We start from the raw sequence: 23282 nt of genomic DNA on the forward strand, positions 1-23282 counted from the left end.
CTTATGTGAAATGGGATAATAAAATGTTACCCCTGGATTGTTTTTTAAAACTAAATGAGAAAATACACATAAAAGACTTTGAATCCTCACTACATGATAGTAGTTAGTACCTTTCACCAATAAGGTCACTACAAAAATTTGGGTATCTGCTGGAGGCAAGAAGAGAGGCAAACATTTATTTGGGAGCCCTGATTACATCCCTTGTTCCCTCCAGGATTCTCTCCCCTTAACAGATATTCCCTTGAAAGAGGGTCTGATGGCAGTCATTTAGTGGGGCTTCCCTGTGGTGAGATGACACCATCCAGGTGTTGGGGGGGGTGCATGGGGGGTGGGGGGGTGTCTTTGTGTAGATCTGGCTTTGTCTGCTGAGAAGGAAAACAAAAAGGAAGCCCAGCAACATTCCACGTTCCTGGAAATGACACCCTGCAGCAGGTAATTAAGGTTGTTTTGCATTTTCCTCCAGAAACTAAAACCTGAAGGAAGGTGTGATGGTGATCCGTGCTCTCATCCAATTTTAAACAGGTGGAGACAGTCAGGCCCTGCTGTGCACTCCCCCCAGTGCTTCGAGGAGCTGTACTGTGTACTCCCCGCAGGGCAGAGTGGTGGTGAGGGTGCAATCTGATGCTCTGGATTGCAGGAAAAAAACTCTCTTTTTTTGGTACTGGGGATTGAACCCAAGCACTTTACCACTGAGCTACATCCCCAGCCCTTTTTATTATTATTATTTTTTTATCTTGAGACAGAGTATCCCTAAGTCACTTGCCTCAAACTTGTGATCCTCCTTCCTCAACCCCCCCAGCTGCTGGGATGACGAGCATGTGCCACGGAGCCCAGTCCTCCTTATATACATTTTTATAACAAAAAAGTAATTACCCTTTAAAACGATTTATTATAGAGATAAAGAATTCAAAATTTTAGAAAGATTTATGTCTGTATTGAAGCTGCCTGCTCAGAGTATTTTTAACCAATAATGGTGGGAGATCAAAGAGACCACAGCTCCAGGGAACCATCCTGGACTTCAGTTTTCAGGATGACTTCCTTCCTGCATGAGGGCTCAGCTCCAGCTGAGAACCTGCAGGGGACCAGCAAGGACCAACAGTACCATCTTTTAGACATCCATGGATCTTTGGCCTTTTCAATGTCATCCACTCTCCCCAGCTCCCAGACTGTCTGGCTCACACTGACCATGAGGTTATCTGTCCTGGGGCCTCCGACAGCCTTTCCTGTTATCAGAGTCTAAGTGTCTATTGAGGAGCCTGAACCTCCTGCCCCTTCCCATCCTGCTGGGTTACAGTGTGTCCTTGGAGAGAGAGTAAACAGAGGAGGTGACAGTGTCAATAAATGTCTCCCGTGTGGCCTTGGCTAGCACATATGCCTTTCCACTAAGAGACCCAGGTAAATTTGTGCTTGTGGCCTTCCTACAATACACACAAGAATAAATATTAAGAACACAGGAAATAGTGATTAAAAAAAGAGCACAAAAAGGAAAAGAATGTCTCTTTATGAATTCTGAAAGAGATCTTAAAAAGCTAGTTCTAGGTAACACAAAGTCCTGCCTCTGGAACCTTGTCATGGGTAGGGTATTTGGGTCAGAGCCAGAAATCACCCTGCCTCCTACAAATGCATAACAAATATTGTGTTATTTAACTCATTAATTAGTGAAGGAACCAATAAGATGTTGTGACTGGTTCAAAGCAGAATTAAAAGGATCACACATCTATAGGTATAAGAATGCTGATGAATTTTAAAATATTTGTAAAACTGGTTTACCTATAGAGAAAGAAGCAGGTGCATTCCATTGGGTACAATATATACTTGCTTTTTATGCTATTTTTGGTGGAACCCAGGACCTTGCACATGTTAGGTAGTTTACCACTGAGCTTTCTACATGAGAGGCAAACACTCTACCAAATGAGCTATATCACTAGCCCTTTTCCTCTCTTCCCCAGCCATTTCTATATTTTTAAAAAATTTGAGATAGAATCTGGCTAAATTGCCCAGACTGGCCTAGGACTTGCTGTCCTCCTGCCTCAGCCTCCAGAGTCACTGAGATTACAGGCATGTGCCACCACGCCTGGCAATTCACTTGCATTTCTATGGAAAGGAATAATTTGCATTGTTATCAATTTTCCACCCTTAGAGAGTCATAAAATATCTCCAGGATAATAAAATATGAAGATAAGCTGAAGGAAAACTCTGGATAGGACACCCAGCCATCTCTCATGCCGTTGTCAGATCTTTCTCTCAATGTTTCCTGAGACCAGAAAAATCAGAAAAATAAATTTGGCAAATACAACCAAAGATCTTCATTCAAGTCATCTGGTCTGGCCCAGAGTAAGAATGCAGGATTCAGGAGTTCTTTTATTCTTTTAATTTATTTATTTATTTTTTTGGTGCTGGGGATTGAACCAAGGACTTTCTACATGGAAGGCAAATACCCTACCAACTGAGCTATGTCACTAGCCCTTTTTCTTTCTTCTTAAAAATGCTCCTCAAAAAAAAAATAAATAAATAAATAAATAAAACCAGAATAAAATAAAGACATTATACTTGCAAAAAATAAAAATAAAAAAATAAAATGAAAGTGCTCCTCCAGGCTTCCTCGGGCATCCAGTCTGGACCAGCAGCGCTGTCCATTCCAGCTACCTGGCCCTTCTGTCAGCACCTCAGTGGCTTGAAGCTTTGTCTGTGCAGAGTTCCAGAGACACAAAGCAAGCCTGTGGGAAAGGGGACCGAGAATCTTTTTTTAGTGTCACTTGGAGCAGGCCTCCTGGGCTGAAGAGAGGAGAGGAAGTCAGTGAGTCCAGTGCGGATCTAAGAGATTGGATTGAGAGGAAGATTCAGAATAAGCCAGATGTCCCTATGTTTGGACAAAAATCTGATGAAAACTCCATATTCTCTTCCTGGAAAAGTGTACGTGTGTGGGGCTGGCAGAGGATGCCCTTGGGTGTTCCCTACGGCTGTGGGACCTGGAATGGGGGTACCCTCTGCAGCTCCTCCCTTCAGTGAAGGCCCTAAACTTCAGAGGAACTGGAGATCGGCCTCATAGGGGAAATGAAGGTGGCTCTTTTCCTGTCCCCTAAGTGATGGGGACAGGTAGGCTGCTGTGGCCTAGATGGGAGTCAGGTCCCTTGCAACCTTGCTTTCTTGTCCAGGAGGGTTGCCCTAAGTCCCACCACTTCAGTCTTTGAGTCCACACCTCCGAGGGCCAGAACTGGGGTGGGTGCTGGCGGGGGGACTTCCAAAGGAAAGACAAGGGGCCTTGACTGGGGTGGGTGCTGGCGGGGGGACTTCCAAAGGAAAGACAAGGGGCCTTGACTCGTCCTCTTTTGTTCATGGAGTCCCTTGTGAAAGGTGAAGAATGTGAACTTTGGAGTGGGTTTGGGATTTTTCTCAGCTCTCCTTTCAAAAGTCAGAGTAAGGATGGTCCAGAGTAAGAATGCAGGATTCAGGAGTTCTTTTTTTTTTTTTTTTTTGTGGGGCTGGTTGTTCATTGGTGTGTTCATTTGCTAGGGCTGTCCTATGAAGTGGCACAAACCGGTGGACCCCTCCCCAGGATATGTGGGGACACCAGAGGTCCCTGCTCAAGGTGGTGGTCCCTTTGCTAAAACTTCCATTGGTATGACTTGAAAGAAGGCTTCAGTGGAGGCAACACCTTGGCCACACAATGATTCAGGTGTTTGAAATGGACGGGAATGATGCACACAGGGACAACGGGATTAGCTCTAGGGGTTACCTTGACCCTATAGAGAGGGAATGAAAGCCAAGGACTTTTAAAAACAAAAGCTGGGTGTGAAGGGGCTTTTGGGTGGCTTATGAATAAGCCCTTATCTCCTGCAGAGGGAAGAAGCTTAATACCCAAGTCAGGAATTAATAGTATGATGCTTCGGGCTGGGGCTGTAGCTCCTTGGTAGAGTGCCTGCTTAGAATGCATGAGGCACTGGGTTTGACCCTCAGCACCACATAAAAATAGTATGATGCTTCAAGGTGAGACAGGTCTGTAATGCCAAGGTCAAGGCACTGCTTTGGAAAATGTGAGGACTGAGGATGTAGCTCAGTACCGGGTAGAGTACCTGCCCAGCATGTGTGAACCTCCTGGGGTTGATCCCTAGGACTACAAAAACAAATATAAAAACAAAACAAAAACCTGGGACCTGACACATCACACGGGTCCCCGGGGATGGGGGTACCTCTGTGTTTTGGTTCCTTAGACTATCAGAATGCACAGAGGCAATCTACCACTGATAGTCTGTACTATCAGAATGCACAGAGTCAGTCTACCACTCCATAACAAGAGATAGCAACCATCCACCTCCATCAGGAGATACAGGAGAATATTCTCCCCTACCAGGCTCCCCACAGGGACCCCTTTCGAAAATCAGTCCAACTCCACTTCCTCTCTTGGATGCCAGACTGATAACTACAGTTAAATTGTACCATGACCTAATCAGGGTCTTATCTGGGAGGACAGAGAATATACCTCAAGAAGTAGCAGGAATTAAGCAAAGTATAAATGCAGCAGAGTGTATTTTCAGGGTGCTAGACTAAGGGATCCAGAACATAAGATTGGGATTCAACTGTCTGCCAATGATCCAGGGAATGGTGCAAACTTGCCACTCAGGAGGCTTCTAGACCCTGAAGAAAGTGATGGTCCAAGCCAAGCAAAGTTGAAATGCCTGGATTGCTTTGGCAAATGGTGGAGAAAGGATTAAAAGATTCAAGGAAGTGGATATGCTGGAATGGACACATCACATTAAGCAGTAGACATGTCAGAAGATTATAGTCCATGGGGAAGGACAAAGAGAGACATCCAATTCATTAGGAGTATGTGAGAAGAACACCAATGTCATTGAAGAGTTCAATGACAGCTGGGTGCAGTGACACATGCCTGTAATCCCAGCAGGTTGGGAACCTGAGGCAGGAGGATCAAACATTTAAAGCCAGCTTCAGCAACTTAGCAAAGCCCTAAGCAACTTAGCAAGACCTTGTCTCGAAATAAAAAATAAAAATGGCTGGGGACGTGACTCAGTGGTTAAGCACCCCTTGGTTCAATCCCTGGTAAAAAATGACAAAAAAAAAAAAAACCAAAAAATAAAAACTAAACTCAATGACATCTCTCTCTTCTGTAAGCCAGAGATGGTGGTAGGAGAGATAGTCACAGAACTTGGCTTGGTAGCCATGGAGACAATGAAACCCCCTATAAAAGTTAGAAGTCATGATTATTGTTGTAACCAGCAACACTGGAGGGGCAGCCAAGGAAGCTTGATCTACAAAGAGTTGTGGAGATGGTTAATATAAAAAGACATGCCTGTAGGCAAAATAGATAGGCAATCAATGAAGGTACCATCAGAAGAAAAGAAGAATGTTTTAAGTAGGGGGTTTAGGATGGTTACTACAAAAAAACCTCAAAACCTCTTGCTTAATTCCTGCACCTGATCTGATTTTCAGATGTTTGTGTTAATAGAAGGGGGGAACTTGTTGCCTGAAGAGGTGGCCAGGTCTCCAGGAGAAAGGACTGTGATGGCCAATATGTACTATAAGGTATTGTAAATATCTTCCCAGTTCTTCTTAAAGGGACTCAGTGTCTTGGAAAATGGTAACACTCAGATATTTCTAGGACTATTTGGCCTAGGTTCTAAGTTGGCATTGATACCCAGAGACCTGAAGTGTCACCATGGCCCTCCCATTAAAGTGGGGAGATAAATGAGGCCCAGGTAGAAAGTTCTGTGCAGAGTCCAGCTTATAGTGGCCTGACTGGGGATGTGAGATCACTTACTAGTCATTTCTCTGACCTCTTAACGTATACTTGGGTTAAAATACACCACACCGGGTCCTTGACCTAATGAGTAAGACCTATTGGGAAGGCCAAGTAGAAACCTCTGAAATTGCCACCCTCATGATGGCAATTCCCTTCCTACCCTCTATTCTTATATTCGCACTCCCTATAAAGATATTAAGCCCCCCAAAAATACTACAACAGGGAGGGAAGAGACAGATATTAATCTTATTTTTAAGGATCTCAAAATGCAGCAATGGTAATCAATTTGGTTTCTGCAGGGGCCATGCCAATAAATTAAATTGGGTGGATTCTAGAATGTGACTACAGACACAAGAAAATTCTCCCCAGTAATAACCCCAGCCACATCCTGTCCTCATCAGCTATCATCACTAGAAAAAGTCAACATGGCATCAGGTACCCAGTATGTGACTTGATTTGGTGAATGTGTTATTTTTCTATCTCAATCAGGAAAGAAGATTTAAAAAAAACACTTATATTCATATGGAATGAAAAACAATATAATATACCTTCATAGTTTTACCCCAGGGCTGTGTTAAATCACTTGCTCCTTGTAGAGTTCAAAAAGTGATGGACCACCTTAACATCCCACAGAACACCACATTGATCCATTATGTCAATGACATCATGTTGACCAGGGGAGTAAGCAAGAAGTAGTGAGCCCACTGGAGGCCTTGATAAAGTATGTGTGTGTGTGTGTGTGTGTGTGTGTGTGTGTGTGTGTGTGTGTTCCACAGTGTGGGAGATAAGCCTCACAAAGATTCACGAGACTGCCACATTGGTAAAGACTTTCAGTCTAGGAGTCAGGGACATCATAGGACATTCAATTCAAAGCAAAAGACCATTGGATGCATTGTGTTTCTGCCACCAAACAGAAGGAGGCGTTGTGCCAGTTAGATCTCTTTTGAGTTCTTCAGTGCATATTTCATAACTAGGGATACTATTCCAGTCCCTATATTGGGAGACATGAAAGGCTCCTAGCTTTGAGTGGGACCTGGAGCAGGAAAGGGATCTTTGGAAGGTCCAGGCTGAAGAGCAGACAGCCCTGCCATTGGCCCCTACAATCCGGTGGACCTTGGTGTTGAAGGTGCCAGTGTGGCGATAGATGTAGTGTGGCGTTTGTGGCAAGCCCCCAACAGAAAAATCTCAATTCAGGCCCTGGGGTTCTGAGGCAAGGCCATGCCATCCAGACCACAGAATTATATGCCTTTTGAAATACAGTTCCTGCGTGCTACTAAGACATGCTAGAGACAGAACTCTTGAGCGTGGGGCATTAGATGACACATCTGGAATTACCGGTATGTGCTATGTTTAGTTGGACCTGCCGAGTCATGAACTCAGGCAAGTCCAGCTGTGATCCACCGTAAGATAGAAATAGTACAGCTGGAATTTATCCTGAATGAGACCTAAGGGCACAAGTAGCTGTGTGATCCAGTGGTCCTGACCCCGGTGTCACCCATCATGGTTATTCCAATGTCCCTCTATGGCTTTTTATGATGTGATTACCAGGAAAGAGGGTTTGGGTCACCCACTTGGCAGGTGCTAGCTAAGCTCTTGTAGGACTACTTAAAAGAAAAAAGAAAATCCTGAAGTTTGTTTGTGGCAAAGCTCTGTGAGATGGAGACCGTTCTCCAGGTACATTATACACACTGAATCAGAAACCTTCACATAGACTCAAACACACTTGGGTCTGGAATCCAAGGAATGAAAACAGGAATGGCCCTGTTTACTATCAATTCCAGAGGCCCACTGAGGGATTTGGTATTTCTTATCCCTGCAGTGCTGAGCTGTGCAATGTTAGTGGTTCTGGTCCCAGGAAGGGGATTTCTTGCTACATAAACAGCAAGGGGGTGATTTTTTTTTTCAAATATTTATTTTTCAGTTATCAGCGGACACAACATCTTTGTATGTGGTGCTGAGGATCGAACCCGGGCCTCATGCATGCCAGGTGAGCGCGCTACCACTTGAGCCACATCCCCAGCCAGCAAGGGGGTGATTGAACCACAAGCTGTGGCTGCTACTGAGGCACTTAGACTTCTTGTGTTCAGAAATCACCACATAAGAAGTCACCATCTTGGCAGGGGTAACTGGTCCTGGGCTTCAGGAGGAAATAGTTGCTCTTTCAAAATGAGGGGATTGTGTGTGGAACCAAGATGATGCACTTGGGATCTCTTGGTACTCCCCTGTCCACCTGTGGCTCAGATTGGACAATAGCAACAACGCCAAGGATGTGATTACCAGGAAAGAGGGTTCGGGTCACCCACTTGGCAGGCGCTAACTAAGGAGGAGAGGAATTCAGCATGGATACTGGGCAAGGAAGACCATGAGCTGAAGCTCCAATTGCAACTGCAGAGCTGGGGACTGTTGTTGGGATCTCCCTCTTCTCAGTGTCTTTCCCTCCAGCAAAGAGGTCCGTGGAAGCCTGGAGATGTGCTCCCTACAGTCCAGGTAGACGGTGGAGTCATGGAGGTGCATTATTTAGACCCTCCTTCAAGAAAGGACTTGTCACTCAGCTGTGAGGGGCAGTAAGTTGACCACCTCCTGTTGCAGTGCCTGCTGACCAAGGTCACACTCTCTGGGCAGCTCCAAGCCAATGATAAGGACATGGGCCATTTCTCCTCAGTGTGGGACTTCTTTGGAAGGCAGCTTTGCATGGATTTGGCCAGAACTTTGGCAGTTTTTCAACAAGTTCTACAGGCTCCTCCCTGCCCGATCCTGTCTCCTTCCCCTTTGTCATCCCCGTGTTACCCACAATCAACCTTCCCTGTTCCCAATTCTACCTCTGCTCCTGTTTACCAGAGGACCTCAAAACAAAAGAGTTGTAAATTCTACTTCTGCTCCATCTTGGTTGTGTGAGCTAAACTGGTGTCTCCCAGCTCTCTGAACCTGTTTCCTCACTGTGAAATAGAAGGGATAATGCGTCCTCTCTGCGGCGTTGACAGGGATAAATGAGATGTTGCACGTGAATGGCTTGGACTTGTAGATATTCCATAAATAGAGCTCACAACCTTGGCAGGCCTGCCTGGAGTAGCCAGTTTGGATGGGATGCCGACTGGACCTCTACACTCAGCAGAGGCTCCCTCTGCCTAGATAGAGGTCCCTGAAGGGAGACAGAGCTCTTCATTTTCCAGGCCGTCTCATAGCTCCAGCTCTGGAGGTATAGGGACTGGGATTTGAATTCTCATTTTACCATTTACTATCTAACGTGGCCCTGAGTAAGTGACTTCATCTGTTCGTGCCTCAGGTTCAATGAGGTTTTAATAGGCCGGCTACTGCTAAGAATTCCTGTGTTAATTCAATGAAATGATGCCTGAAAATTACAGGCTACAGTGCCTGGCCTCAAGGAAGCACTCCATAAATAGTAGCTAGAGTTATTCATTTGTTCACCCCATACATTCCTAAGCAGTTGCTCTGAATATGGTTCTCTGCTGTGAATTTGGGTCACAAAGAGAAAAATCAAGCTCATTCACTAAGTAAAGAAGTAAACACCATGGTCTGCATTTCTCCAAGGAAGAGCTTGAGGCTCAGAGAGGTGAAGTGACTTGCCTAAGTTGACAGAGCAGTTTAAATGATAGAGCTGGGACTCAACTAAGACCCAGGTGCCTTCAAAACCTTGTCCTGCATCAGGCCACTTTTTGGAGTCACCAGTCCTCAGCAAATAGGAGGGGGAGGATTGGGAAGATTCCTAAAACCTTGTTGCCCAGTAACTTCCTGCTTCCCCACTCCACGGACACTCATAATAGAGGACTGGCAGACACCGAGAGCACAAGCTACTTTGGGGGCTTGGGGTCACACCAGGTAACACTGGACTTTCAGCATCCTGTTGCATAGCTCTGGAAGGAGAGAGGGTCATTTGCAGGCTTCTCTGAAAGGCCACTCCTACTGCCAGGTCATCTCTATAAACTGAAAGGGCTGCTTTGCGGCCAGATATACTGGGGACCAAGTCTCAACTTTGTCACTGACTGGTCTTGGGGCTTTGGCCTCTGCTTCCTGAAAGCCCCCATCTTCTTCATTTCTCCAATTCCTCTCTCCTCCTCTTCCCCTTCCATCCATACTACATGTGCAGCCAGAATCCTGCAAGGGCAGATTCTCTGCCAGGAGTTGCCAATGATCTATTAAGGAAAAGTCTTCCTTTTCACGACTACCGACCCTCCCCTTTGCTTCTCATTCTCTCCCCGGGGTGTCTGTTTCCTTTTATTCCCAGGAGGAGGCCAGCACTTGGACACCCAAGGTGAGAGTCTGCAACTTTTCTTATTTATTTATTTTTTTAGTCATAGTTACACTCGGATACCTTTATTTATATATGGTGCTGAGGATCAAACCCAGGGCCTCGCACATGCCAGGCGAGTGCTCAACCACTGAGCCACAACCCCAGCCCCCTACAACCTTTCGTGAGGCCCTACTTTGTACTAAGTCCCAAACTGGAGTTTTTCCAAAACAACCTCCACAATAAGCCAACAAGGAGGTCCTGATATTAATATTTGTCCTGTTATTAGACAGATGAGCAAATGGAGTCCCAGCAGAACCAGGAGGAATAGCTAGGATTGGACTCCAGCTCATGGTCCTCCAAGTCCAGTGTATTCCCTCAAGAAACCCTTTTCCCCTTCATTTCCCTTCCCTTCCCATCCCTTCTCTTCCCTCTTCTCCTCTCCTCTCCTCTCCTCTCCTCTCCTCTCCTCTCCTCTCCTGTCTTATCCTCTGTTCTCTCTCTCTCTCAATGGAAATCAGAGAAGCTAATTTGGGTTGGAGTATAGCTCAGTGGTAGAGTACTTGCCCAGTATGCTCAAGGGTTTGTAGGTTTGATCTTCAGCATGGCAAAAAAAAAAAAAGAGAGAAGCCTGACTCATAAATTGGTACCTGGGGAGTGACAGCCACAGTGAATCAGCCCTCCCCAGCTTGTGGCTTGTGTGTGCTGTATTAGGAGCTTGAAGAGCTTGGGGGTGAGGGGTCAAGGCCTGAAGGCTCCCTGGAGAGTTTGGGATGACTGGATCTCTCTGGATACTAACAAAAGCCATGATAACAAGATCATTTGTAATTTGTTGAATCCTTCCTACAGGCCAGATTTCATTGAATCTTCCCAGCAACCCCGAGAGGGAGGAATTGCCAGAATTCCCCACCCAGGTCTGTGTGCCTCCAGAGCTTACTTGTGCCTCCCTTGATGCAGATCCTCATATCTCCCTGCAGATGAGTGACGGCTCCACCCTGGCTGTTGCCCCACAGATCTCACCTTGACCAGGCCTCCTGCTTCCCCACCCTTGCCCTGGCTCCTTACAGTCCTGCCCCACATCCTAGGTTTTGGGTTTAGAGGGTTGATATTATAAGGTGTGGCTAGGTCTCTCTTCCCTGAAACACTGAGACCTAAAGAAAATGGAAGAGACTTCCTGAACCCCGTTTAGAGCAAAAGAGAGAGAAAAATAGATGAAATCCGAAGGACCTTGACTTCTCTTTCAAGGAGAAAGTACTTCAAACCAGAGAAGCAGCACCATTCTGGCTCACAGGAAACCAAAGTCCAGATGAGCCTGGGTCCCAGCTTTGCCAACTGCCTTTGCTCCATTCAAGGCCTCTCCAGGCAGAGATGGGAGTTGGGGGGTCCCAGAAGACAAAGCCAGAAAAATGCTGCCTTCACGTAAGCATGGGAAAAACATGGTACAGTAAGCTTATGGCAATCCCAGGGAAAATTCCAGAAATTCCTTTTCTAAGCAGGGATTATTGGGAGTCAAGATGGGTTTACTTGGGTCAAGGCGTGACTGACTGCCCAGATTTCTCTTGTAGGAAGGATAATGGGGCATGCTGTGGGAAAAGCACCACAGACTCAGAATTTTAAAATAGGATCGTGCTGTTGGAAGAACCGCAATGAGGAAGAGGGAGAGAGCTTTCTATCCAGGATCTAGGTCCACCACACCCCAGCTCCTTATAGATCAAATTACAGCCTTCCTTTAATAGCCGAGTAGACTCAGGGGCTGTCAAGAGTTGTCTCATGGTCGGCAACGGAGGAGGGACCTTGGTACACTCAAGTGAGGAAGGGGAGGCATCCTGAGATGATGGACACTAATAACGTGCATTTAGAGGGTGTGATAGTATTAGTTCAGTTTAGTTCCATTTAGGATGATCCGGAAAGGGGCTCCAGAGTTTGCCTAAGAAGAGAAAATCAAGAATCTCCTAGAATACATGACATGAAAATCTATAGGCCAGGCCAGGCATGGTGGCACATGCCTGTAATAGAAATTTTTTTTTTAATTTTAATATTTATTTATTTATTTTTAGTTTTTTGGCGGAAACAACATCTTTGGTTGTATGTGGGGCTGAGGATCGAACCCGGGCCGCACGCATCCCAGGCGAGCGCACTACCGCTTGAGCCACATCCCCAGCCCTGTAATAGAAATTTTAAAAGAGTTTGGGATGTAGTTCAGTGAGTGGTAAAGCACTCTTGGGTTCAACCACTCATACAAAAAAAAAAAAAAAATCAAGGAGGGGCTTGTTGCTTTGCCAATCAACACCAGCATTGTGGGCAACTTCATTTTTGATAAGGCTTTTGAAATGTCTTTTTGGAGAATTATAGACCAAATCTTAACATAGCTAAGCCTCTGCTTGGCTGCTTGCACACCTCTGCTCAGAGCAGAAGGAATTGATGGATCCTGTTGGGGCAGGGGAAGCTTTACCTCTTTCATGACCCAGTGCATTGAGCCCTGTGATCCTTTTGCTGCATGAAAACTGACAGAGGTGATTTGGTTCCTCCATCCCTGAAACAATTCACCTCAAATACTATCATCCCTCTAAGGAATAGGCTTTACGTTCTCTAATCAAATGACAGGCACGTCAAATGAAAGACAGTTCCCAAATTAATTTATTACAATTCACACAAAAGCAGAATAAGGAAAAAGAAGAATACAGACGAAAACAAGGAAAAGAAAATCACTTGGGCGTAGAATGCTAGTAACAGACCAAGCATGGGAACGTGTTTCAAATGGTCCAGAAGACTAGTCCCTCCAAGATGACATCTGAATGAGACTGAAATGCCATCAAGCTGTTTACTTGGGCAGAACCTCCAGAAGCCAGGGCTGTTTCTGAGTGAAAACTGGCAAAAGGTGGAGCCATAGCGAGACAGATCTCAAATGGTAGTCTGAAGGCACTGATATTTACAGTTCCAGAAGGTATATGATCTCAGCTTCCAGATGTCAGCTTGGGAGGGAAATGTCACAGATACCAACTATCTTATTTGCACATTGGTGCACAGTCAGCCAGGTGGCTATCAGCCAGCCAGGCACTTGGCTCAGTTACAGCTGTTACAAGAGAAAACTCAAAGTGGAGGTAGTACTATTGAAGTACAGTCATATCAATCATAATTAAATGCCAATTTACTTAGATCACCAAAAATCATAGCATGGCAAAACTCATCATAACATCCCTCTGACACACAGAAGAAAATCCTGTTGGATGCCCCCTGGCCCTGGGATTGATCTGGCATGTCTTTTCTATCAAAGCCTGCCTGGCATGGCCATTTCTATCAAAGCCATGGAGCACACAGGTTCTAGGTTCCGGCTCTAGAGTCAGATTTCACCCTGCTCTAGGCACGGATCTGCCATTTACTAGTTGTGTGACCTGGAGCAAGTTAATTTATCTATGCCTTTTAAAATTTGAAAATGGGATAATATTAATGCCTAATCCATAAGTTTAGAGCATTGGATTTCATTTTTTTTTTTTTTTTTTTGATACTGGGGATTGAACTCAGGGGCACTCAATCACTGAGCCACATCCCCAGCCCTATTTTGTATTTTATTTAGAGACAGAATCTCACTGAGTTGCTTAGCGCTGGCTTTGAACTCATGATCCTCTTGCCTCAGCTTCTGGAGCCACTGGGACTATAGATGTGCGACTCCGAGCCTGGCTGGATTTCATTTTTTGAACTGTGATCCACAGTTGGAAATACTTTTTACATGAAAACTTAGTAAATACTATATCTACATATATACACATGTGTATACATATGTCATATATATATATATATATATATATATATATATATCTGGAAAAAGTTTTCTAAACAATCCCTAACCTTACTTCAAATTGATGAACTATGATCTATTCCATCCCATTCCATTCTTTAGTTAAGCAAAATGCTGGTTGAGAGCCATTAAGTTGATTTTACCATGCACATAGTTCATTGCCCACAGCTTGGATAACTCTGGGTTCAGTCTAGCTTAAGTAACATGTTCAGTTCCAAATGCTACAGTTTTCTTACACCTGTCACATTTAAAGAGAACCATTTTCAAACTTTAGGATGTTCAGAAGAGAATGACCAGGGTCTTCCTTTCAGTGGTTCCTTTTCTTCCTTCCTCTCTCCGCCCCGCCCCCTGCAACTCCTTCATTGATTGTGTCTTTACTCACTCACTCATCATATATCCATTTATCATTGATTCAAGTTTCGTTTCACTTGGAAAAGAGATTCCAGGGAGTTATATGCTCTGAAAATTATGGGAAAGAGGAAATAGACCTGTTTCTTGCAGTTTTCTGTATAGAAATGGGACTTAGGGGTGAAAGTGATAGGGAGTCCAGACACATGCCTGTAATCCTAGTAATTCGCCAGCCTGAGGCAGGAAGATGGCAAGTTTGAGGCCAGCCTCAGCAACTTAGTGAGGCCTTATCTCAAAATAAAGTATAAAAAAGAACTGGGGGTATGACTCCATGGTTAAGTGCTCTGGTACCAAACCAAACCAAACCAAACTCCCTGTCGAACATAGAACAAAAACAAAAACAACCAGACTGGGGATATAGCTCAGTGGTAGAGTGCCCCTGGGTCCAATTCCTAGTACCAAAATAAGTTTTTTTTTTTTTTAAAGAGAGAGTGAGAGAAGGGGGAGAGAGAGAGAGAGAGAGAATTTTTAATATTAATTTTTTAGTTCTCGGTGGACACAACATCTTTGTTGGTATGTGGTGCTGAGGATTGAACCCAGGCCGAACGCATGCCAGGCGAGCGCACTACCACTTGAGCCACATCCCCAGCCCCCCAAAATAAGTTTTAATAGAAAAGAAAGAGACAGGGAGACGAACTGGAAGTGCATTCCAGCTCTAGGTGCCATTTGATGATGTCTAGCTGCCCTGCAAGGCCTCTATTTTGGAAGTGCGTGAACAGAGGTGGGTGAAGGGAGGCCCTAAAGAGGTTTGGGTATTAGTTGGTCATTTGAGGTTTTGGTCCTTCACCTCCTGCTCCATTGCGTGTGGGTAGCTTCTGGGGGTGGGGGTGGAGAGGAGACCATGTAGTTGGGGGTCTTTGTCCCCACCAAAGCAATTCTGTTTTACCCAGTGGCATTCTCCATATGGTTTATTTTGGAAGGACCTCCCTCTTGCTAAAAAAAGACAAAAACAAAAACAAAACAAACAAACAAAAAAAAGGAAACCATTGGAACATTTTTCATTGCTGTTGAAAATATTTTTAATCCCTAAACTAGGAGCTCATGGGATCCCTGTGAGTCTCAGAAGCAATCCTTTCTAGGATTCTGAGAATTCTTTTTTTCCCCTATAAAAACAAGTCCATTAAAATTACAGCATAAGCCTTTGTTTTGCACTCTTAAATCCAGATATAATTGAGAGCAAGAGTTAAAGAATGATACGTGTGGCCAGGTAGTGGGTTGAGACTTGTGCTCTGGTTTTTGTTCTTCATTCCAAGCAGAGCAGAGAGCAGGGCCTTTGGCTGGGCCTCAGGGGATCAGAAGTCCTCTGTAGACAACTGGCTTTTCAGGCTTTTGTTGATTGAAAGCTTTGAGGTTATTGAGGGGGTTATACTACAGAAAGGTAAAGGAATGAGTGGAACTGGGTGGGTAGGTGCTGGGAAGATCTGGAAGAATCCCAGGAGGTAGTGTTTGCCTGGCTCCCCTCAGAGAGGCTGGCACCCCGGCTCCTTTGATCCACCAAAGCCGCAGATCCTGAGGTGTTTGGAGTATACAGGGTGTGTGTGTGTGTGTACACACAAGTCACCTGGGAATGCTGACAGTGTGGTTCGGCAGGCCTGAATGGGGTCCTGAGATTATAAATTTCTAACAAGCTCTGATGTTTCTGGTCCTTAGTCCATACTTTGAATAGTAAAGAACAAAAAGGGTCAGTCCCTTGTTTTCTGGGCACAATGCAAGCCTTCCAGAGTCTTGCATTAAAGGACATGTCCTTCCAATTATAACAGACCTGAAATCTCCTATCGGTACAAAGTGAAAGGATGCACCATCAGTTTTAATCTTATTTGGAAGAAGTAGCATGCTTGAGTTTGTGATTATAAACTCCAGCAGCTGCTGCCCAGGTTAAGTGGCATCTGTATGGGAATGCAGGGGTTTATTCACTCACTCCCTCTTCTTGGTTGGATTTACTCAGAGGAATCCATCTGATCTCCCTTTTCAGGGTGAGGAATTCCTTGTATCCATTGTTTTGTGTTTTCTGAGAAGCTTTCCAAGAGGCCTGTGCTCCTGGTTTAAATCTTTTTAACTTGCCGCTTATCTGAGTGTCTTTGGCTGGAATTTTATCTGCTCCTTATCTTGTCTTGGGTGAATGGGGGGGCTGCAGGCACAAAATTGCTGCTGTACATACCTCTCCCTACCCTCACCCTTCCCTAGAATAAGAGATTAACAAAGGAGTTGTCTCTTTGGGGGAAACTGAGTTTGTGTCAGCTGGACTTGTTTACCTATTCATCTCCACTTCTTTTGCTTGCTTAGAGTTCTACCTGGGAGTATAAATTATTTTGTAAAGAATAGACAAAAAAGTAAACTTGTCCAGTCTAGCTCTCCTAGTAACCTCAGAAAACCAATCATTTTCTTTTTTTTCTTTTTTTTTTTTTTTTTTTTTGCAGTGCTGGGGATCAAACACAGAGCCTTGGGCACGCTACTTAGGCAAGTACTCTACCCCTGAGCTACAAGGCAACCATTCTTGAATAGGACTGTGACTCCTTTCCACAGAATCCCTAAAAACAAATTTGTAAGTGGAACAATCTGTAAATAGCCCTTGTCTATCTATACAGCATCTGTATTCACAGAGCACTTGACACTTTCCCAAGGGACCTAGCATTAATTAAGCATCTTCTTGTGCCAGGGTCAGCATCTCATTGAATCCTACCAACAACCCCTATGGGGAAGAATTTCAGCAAACAAACCTTCCCAGTGTAAGTAAAAGCTGTAGAAGTAAAACTAGACATGGTGACTGCCAGAAAGAAAAAATAAAGTTTAGAGGGAGGGAAGCAGGACATTTGGATCCTTGGTCCACTGGGCATGTCCTGGAGTTATTTAAGCGCTGTCATTGTCTGTGATGAAGTGACATTTGGTAGGAAAGTGCTGAGGTGCTGGTGAGGAAGGAGGCAGCTGCTAACCTCAGTGCTGCAAGCCACGGGAGACACTTCTTTTCTTGGATCTTCACTGAGTCAGATCTTCAGCAGGTGGATGAAATGGCTCCAGGGAATTTTGGAATTGTCAGAGGCAAGAGCATGAATGTGGCCGGGCGCAGTGGGGCACACCTGTAATCCCAGCAGCTTGGGAGGCTGAGGCAGGAGGATCACGGGTTCAAAGATAGCCTCAGCAAAAAAGTGAGGTGCCAAGCAACTCAGTGAGATCCTGTCTTCAAATAAAATTCAACATAGGTCTGGGGATGTGGCTCAGTGGTTGAGTGCCCCTGAGTTCAACCCCTGGTACCAAAAAAAAAAAAAAAAAAAAAAAGAGTGTGAATGTGCTGGGTCTTTTATCTGAAGAGGTGAGAGATTTAGAGCAAGGCTGTGCCTGAGTTTGGAAACTTGGTGACAGGTCCTATCTGGTAGCACTGGCGCTAAGAGACTCATATCTAGCACAGCTGTTCTAGAGACAAGCCATGGCCTCTGCTCAGCACCTTCCAGGCTGTAAGCCTCAGTTTCCCCTTCTGGAAAATGGATGCTGTCAAGGTCTGAGAATGCTCTGACTTTCTGGGCTTGAGAAGGAAGTGGCTTTCTTTCTTAGAGGTTGTGACTGACCTGTTTTCTTTATGGGAATTCGAGGTCAGTGACACACAAGTGTGGGCGCACACACAGGGGCCGTTTTGTGCCCGGGGCCAGGTGTTGGAGATACAACAAACAGCACAGGGCCAAGAAGATGGACGGATGGGCAGTGACATCTTTCACATCTGAGCTTAGGGATGAGAGTCCTCTTTGGAGGCAACAGACTGAACTAGGTGACCCTCTGTTTCTGCTCCCTGTGTAGGAAAGACACACACACACACACCAGCATTGGGAGTCTTGGATTCAGCCAGGTGGGGACGCCTGCTCTTCAGCTAGAACTTTGTGGCAAATCATTCAAGCCAGGAAAAACTCTGTTCTTCTCCCCCCGCCCCCCGCCCACTCCTACCCGTGGAGGGACCTTGGGGTCTCGCCCAAGAAAGGAAGCCCTGCTTCCTGGTTTATGTTGAGATGGGAAAGACTTGCCCAAGAACAATGGCATTTTTGCAAAACACCACTTTGTTCTGGTGAGACCAGGAGGGGGTTTCCTTCGGGACCTAGCCTGGTCCCACTGCCCCTGACCTGCCAACCACAACAGCCACATGGCGTTCTCTCTCCGACCAACCTTTCATCTGAGGTACTTGCTCCCAGAGAGCCCTGGCTGGCTTAACCCTTTGGGCTCCACCCTGCCCTGGGCAGCAGCATCTTGGGACTCCTGGAGGTCTCCCTGAGATCACAGGTCAGGCTGACCAGGGGAGTCAAGGCTGATGGGATGTGGGGCCATCCAGAGACAACATTTTGTTTTCCCATCCCAAAGGACCATCTGGAAAAAGGTCTCAGACCTGTGCTGGGTGTGTCTCAGCTTCAAAGATCTTTAAAGCACCAAAGTCAGAAGATGACCCCTCCATTATACGTGGGGAAACAGGTGCAGAAGAGAAAGTGAGTTTCCCAAGGCCACACAGAGCTTTCGTGGTAGAACCAAGGCTAGGATCCAGGGCTCTGACTCTCCGACCAGTATTCCTACTTCCGGCTCCACTCTAGAGGGGGTGAAAGTTTGGGGAGTGAAAGGGAGAAGATACACATTAGAGAGGCAGATAAATCTGCAGGTTCCCAGAATGTCTGGAGGGACTTGGGAGGGAGTAGTGGGAGCTGGGCTTCTTGATGTCACAGATCGTAGAGGGTGACTCCTAGGCATGCATGGCTGTTCCTCTGTGAATCACTAATCATATTCAGAAGAGGACACTAATGGGAAGTGATTGGGCATATCATGTGTGGTCAGAACAATTTGTTAGAAGAACTTGGCTTTTCTCTAGCTGTTGTTTCACATTCTGCCCGGTACGGACAGGCCCAGGTAAAGTTTCTCATCCAATGAAGAGACAGTGTGGGGGAGCTGGAGAGTTCATGGTGGTGGAAATATTGGTGACAATAGTGACAATTGGTGGTTATAGTGATGCTCGTGTTGGTTGGAGTTAAGATGACATTAGTGCTGGTTACAGATATGGTGGTAGTGACTCTTAAAGCTGTGTTAGTGTTGGTTTCGTGGTGTTGATTATAGCAATGGTAAGAATACAAGCAACGAAGGGGGTGAGGTAGTGTGACTCTGATGGCGGTCTTGATTATGGTGGTGGTAATGGTGACAGTGATGGGGATGGGCATAGTAATTGGTGTTGGTGATAGCAGTAATGGCCATGGTGGTGCTGGTGTTATAAATGGTGGTCATTTGGGGTGATAAAATGGCAATTATCTTGGATGACGGTGACAAGGATGGTGGGGTTGGGATTAAAAATGGAATAGGCAGATGTTCTTGATCAAAATGTTCTTCATGGTGCTTTGTCTTAGAAGTGATGGAGGTAGTACTGGTGTCAGTGCCACTGAAAATATTTTTCATGGTGTCGATGACACCTACTCATTTTAGTTTTGACTGCTAATGGTTTGGATAGGTCCCTCAAAAGTTCATGTGTTGGAACTTAATCCTCACAGTCTCATGTTAATGGTATTTGGAGCTGGCACCTTTAGGAGGTAATTAGGATTAGATGAGGTTTGAGGGTGGGGCCCCCATTATGTCATTGTGGCTTATTAAGAGCAGGATTAAGGACCTGAACTAGTGCACTTACTCTGCCTTGCCATATGATAGCCTCTGCCATATTATGATGCAACCAGAAGTCCCTCACCATATGCCAGTAGTCATCAGTGCCATACTCTTGGACTTCCCGGCCTCCAGAATTGTGAGACACATAAACCTTTATTCTTTATAATTAACATAGTATCAGATATTTTGTTACGGCAACAGAAAATCAACTAAGTGACAGGCTGGGGTTGCAGCTCAGTGTTAGAGCACTTGCCTAGCATGCGTGAGGCCTTGGGTTCGATCCCCAGAACCACATAAAACTAAATAAACAAAATAAAGCATTGTGAGTATCTACAACTAAAAATATTAAAAAAAAAAAAGAAAATCAACTAAGTGACATTGATAGAAGTGGTTGTTCTTTGGGGGGCTGTTGTCAACAGTGAACTTCTTTTTTTTGCTGTTTATTTTTTTTTAGTTTTATATGGACACGATGTCTTTGTATATTTTTATGTGGTGCTAAGGACTGAGCCCAGGGCCTCACCCATGCTAGGCAAGCGCGCTACCGCTGAGCCACAACCCCAGCCCCTCAACAGTGAACATCTTAGTAGCCTTGCTAATGTGGCTGATGGTTGCAGTAACAGTGGTCTTGGTCATAGCAATAGCAACAGTAATAGTGGGAGGGTAATGGTGAGATGTCAGTGGTGGTGGTGATGCTGGTGAAGACAGAGATGGGGCTCAGGATGGTGGTGTTTACACTGGCAGTGCTAGTGGCAGAGACTTTTAGAATCTGTGAGTTGACTGCAGGCTCTGCTCTCTGGAATTCAGAATGTGCCGAAGGCAGAGGAAATGGTCCACTACATTCCCCCAAAGCCTTCTGTTCCATTTGTTGTGATTCTGGCCAGGATTAGTTTTCTATACAGAAGGAGATGTCTGTTTTCTAGGGGTCAGTGGGGATGGTGCTGAGAACTAGGCCAGTGCCTGGGAAAGCCAACAGAGAGGGAGGCTGTGGATTGCTGGATCCGAGAGTGCTGTTGGGGGCAGGTCAGCAGCAAAGAGGCACGTGAGGGCATGTTGATGGTGGGGGCCTGTGCAGGGATGGTGGCGTGCAGGGGCTCACGTAGCTGGCAGAGCAAGGGCTGTGCTTCCCGCTGACTCAGCAGAGCAGGCTGGGACCGATTCTCTTGGACTAATGTGTCTTCTCCCCTAGATTAGCTCACACAGCTCTGGCTGGGGGAAGGGGAGGGAGGAGCCTCTTCCATCTCCCCAGGCTTAGGGGTCCTTGGGAAGGCCTTAGGCAGACCATGGAACCCCAGTAGGGCCAGTGACTGACTCTGTGTCCCCTGTGTGTTCTTGATCTCATTCTTAGTGGGGTCCCCATTTGATTGACAGGAAGCCAGGATCTCCAAGAATCAGGGGATGTAGCTGCATTCACATTGGGGCTCTGCTTTGTAAAAGACGGCATAACCCTGGGGCAGAGAGAGTGAGCTCTAGTGAGACTGCTGAACCACATTTCTAGGTCTCCCACAGGTTAGCAGTGCCACTCTGGTCTTGGGTCTTCACTTGTAGAATGGGGACAGTGACTGCTGCTCATAGGTCGCTGTGAGGATAGAGGAGCTAATGCACACAAAGTGCTTGAAGAGGGTCTGGCACGGAGCAGACTTTCAGAGAGCGCTAGTGATCTGGTTATACTGAGAGTTGAATAAGTACAACTCTCAAGCTCTCTGAGCCTCAGTTTCCTCACCGATGAAGTGTGGATAATTCTTCGTGTGCACACTTGAAATGAGAGCTACAAGAGACAAAATGGGCAAAAATGCCCTGTTTGAAGTAACACATTAGCTGTTACTGTCCCTGTTTTTGGCATGAGGGCCAGCCCTGTGTCCTTCCTGGCAGGAGGCTCACGTGCTATACCGGGGTTTGGGTCCACAGCGTGCTGTTTATCTTGTGCATCCAGGATCTTGTGACAACCCTGGCTGCCTCTTGATAAGAGAGGCGACTCCTCATGAGTCGGAGGATTTGACATTAGCAGTCCTGGTTCTAGCCCCTTACTCCCTCCCCTCTGTTCCAGCCTGGCACTCGTGAACTAAACAGGTGTAGAGAAAAGAAGAGGGTGTTCCGGGGAGCCCTTTTTTTGGTCCCATTTCTTTATCCCTAGATCCCTGGCTCCCTCTTCGTTCATTCCCTTTCTTCCTTTCTTTGTTCACTCCTTCATTTATTCCTCCAAGGACACAAAAATCATGGGGGTCCCAATCTCAGAGAGCGTATAGTTCAGGTGTCAATCAGGCTTCACTGAATGACCATGCACACACACATGCTGCAGAGAGGCTGGGACCCCATCAAATGAAAATCCAACTTGTCTTTGCATTAAGGACAGCCATCTGCAATGATGCTGTTTAGACACCTTGAAACCAACACCTAAATGAGAGGATGACTGCTGTGGACCCAAACCACTTGACGTCCTCAACTGTAAAAGAGATCAAAATGAAACCCTTCCATAAATTCGATCACGTTTGTTTCCATTTGTTTGGTTTTCGGCCGCAGAGTTGGGACACTCATATTCCTCTTTGCTGATGTACTTTTCCTCTTCCTCCCTGTTTCTTATACCTTGCTGCCTCTTGATAAGAGTCACCTCTCTTATCAAGAGGCAGCCAGGGTTGTCACAAGATCCGGGATGCACAAGATAAACAGTACCGCTGTGGACCCAAACCCCCGTATGGCACGTGAGCCTCCTGCCAGGAAGGGCTAGGAATCCATACTGATATGTTTTTAAATATGTTCTTAAAATGTGTTTGTCTGAATAAAATGTGCCTTTGGGAGTTAATTAATAAAAATGGGATTATGCTGTAAACCTTCCTAGTCCACGCTTTCCAATCTGTTCCTTACCTGCTGCGGCAGTGTTTTACTGTGAGCATCCAGCATGACTCACATGTGTGTGTTCCCCAGTGATGGGCCCATCTCTAGCAGAGCCTGGTGGGGTTACTGAGAGCCTGACACAGAGACGGTAATTCTGAGCCTGCCCAAAGTTTACATTCAATAAAGTTTCCTCGAATTACTGGTGTAGTATTATTGTTTTTAGTAGCACTTTGTACCCCATCATGATCAGCACAATTTTATTCTTTCACAGACCACGGATGCTCACTGTGATCTGTGTTCAGGGGGTTGGGTACAGAATTCAGGAGATGGATTTCACAAAGCTCATGTCCTGGATGAGCTCACCGTCTACAGAAATAGACGACTCAGGACGGGATGGGACACGAAAGAGGCAGTGACCGGTTCTGCTGGTAGGGGGCAAGGGAAGGTTTCCATTGGGTAAAGCCATCTGAGCAGGGTTTTTAAAAGGTGAATAGGAGCTCATCAGGTGATAGCAGAGAAAGAAAACAGGGAAGCCATGCTCCAAATAGAAGGCACGCCATATGCAGAGGATCAGAGGCATGGAGCAGATCAGCATGTTTAGGAAATAATGGTTTTGCTATGGCTGAAGCGAAGGG

General features: G+C 45.7%; 2 long non-coding RNA genes across 2 annotated transcripts; both read left to right on the forward strand.

Moving 5' to 3' along the window:
* The first annotated feature begins 351 nt into the window (after positions 1-351).
* On the forward strand, positions 352-11051 carry LOC144367707 (uncharacterized). Its single transcript, XR_013427231.1, has 5 exons — positions 352-432; positions 5449-5541; positions 6058-6193; positions 7680-7745; positions 10982-11051. It is a non-coding gene; the product is annotated as an uncharacterized LOC144367707 (long non-coding RNA).
* Positions 11052-11264: 213 nt separating this feature from the next.
* On the forward strand, positions 11265-22846 carry LOC144368020 (uncharacterized). Its single transcript, XR_013427740.1, has 2 exons — positions 11265-11423; positions 16626-22846. It is a non-coding gene; the product is annotated as an uncharacterized LOC144368020 (long non-coding RNA).
* Positions 22847-23282: the final 436 nt, after the last annotated feature.

This window comes from Ictidomys tridecemlineatus, chromosome 11 (genome assembly GCF_052094955.1).
Source record: "Ictidomys tridecemlineatus isolate mIctTri1 chromosome 11, mIctTri1.hap1, whole genome shotgun sequence".
Lineage (NCBI taxonomy): Eukaryota > Metazoa > Chordata > Mammalia > Rodentia > Sciuridae > Ictidomys > Ictidomys tridecemlineatus.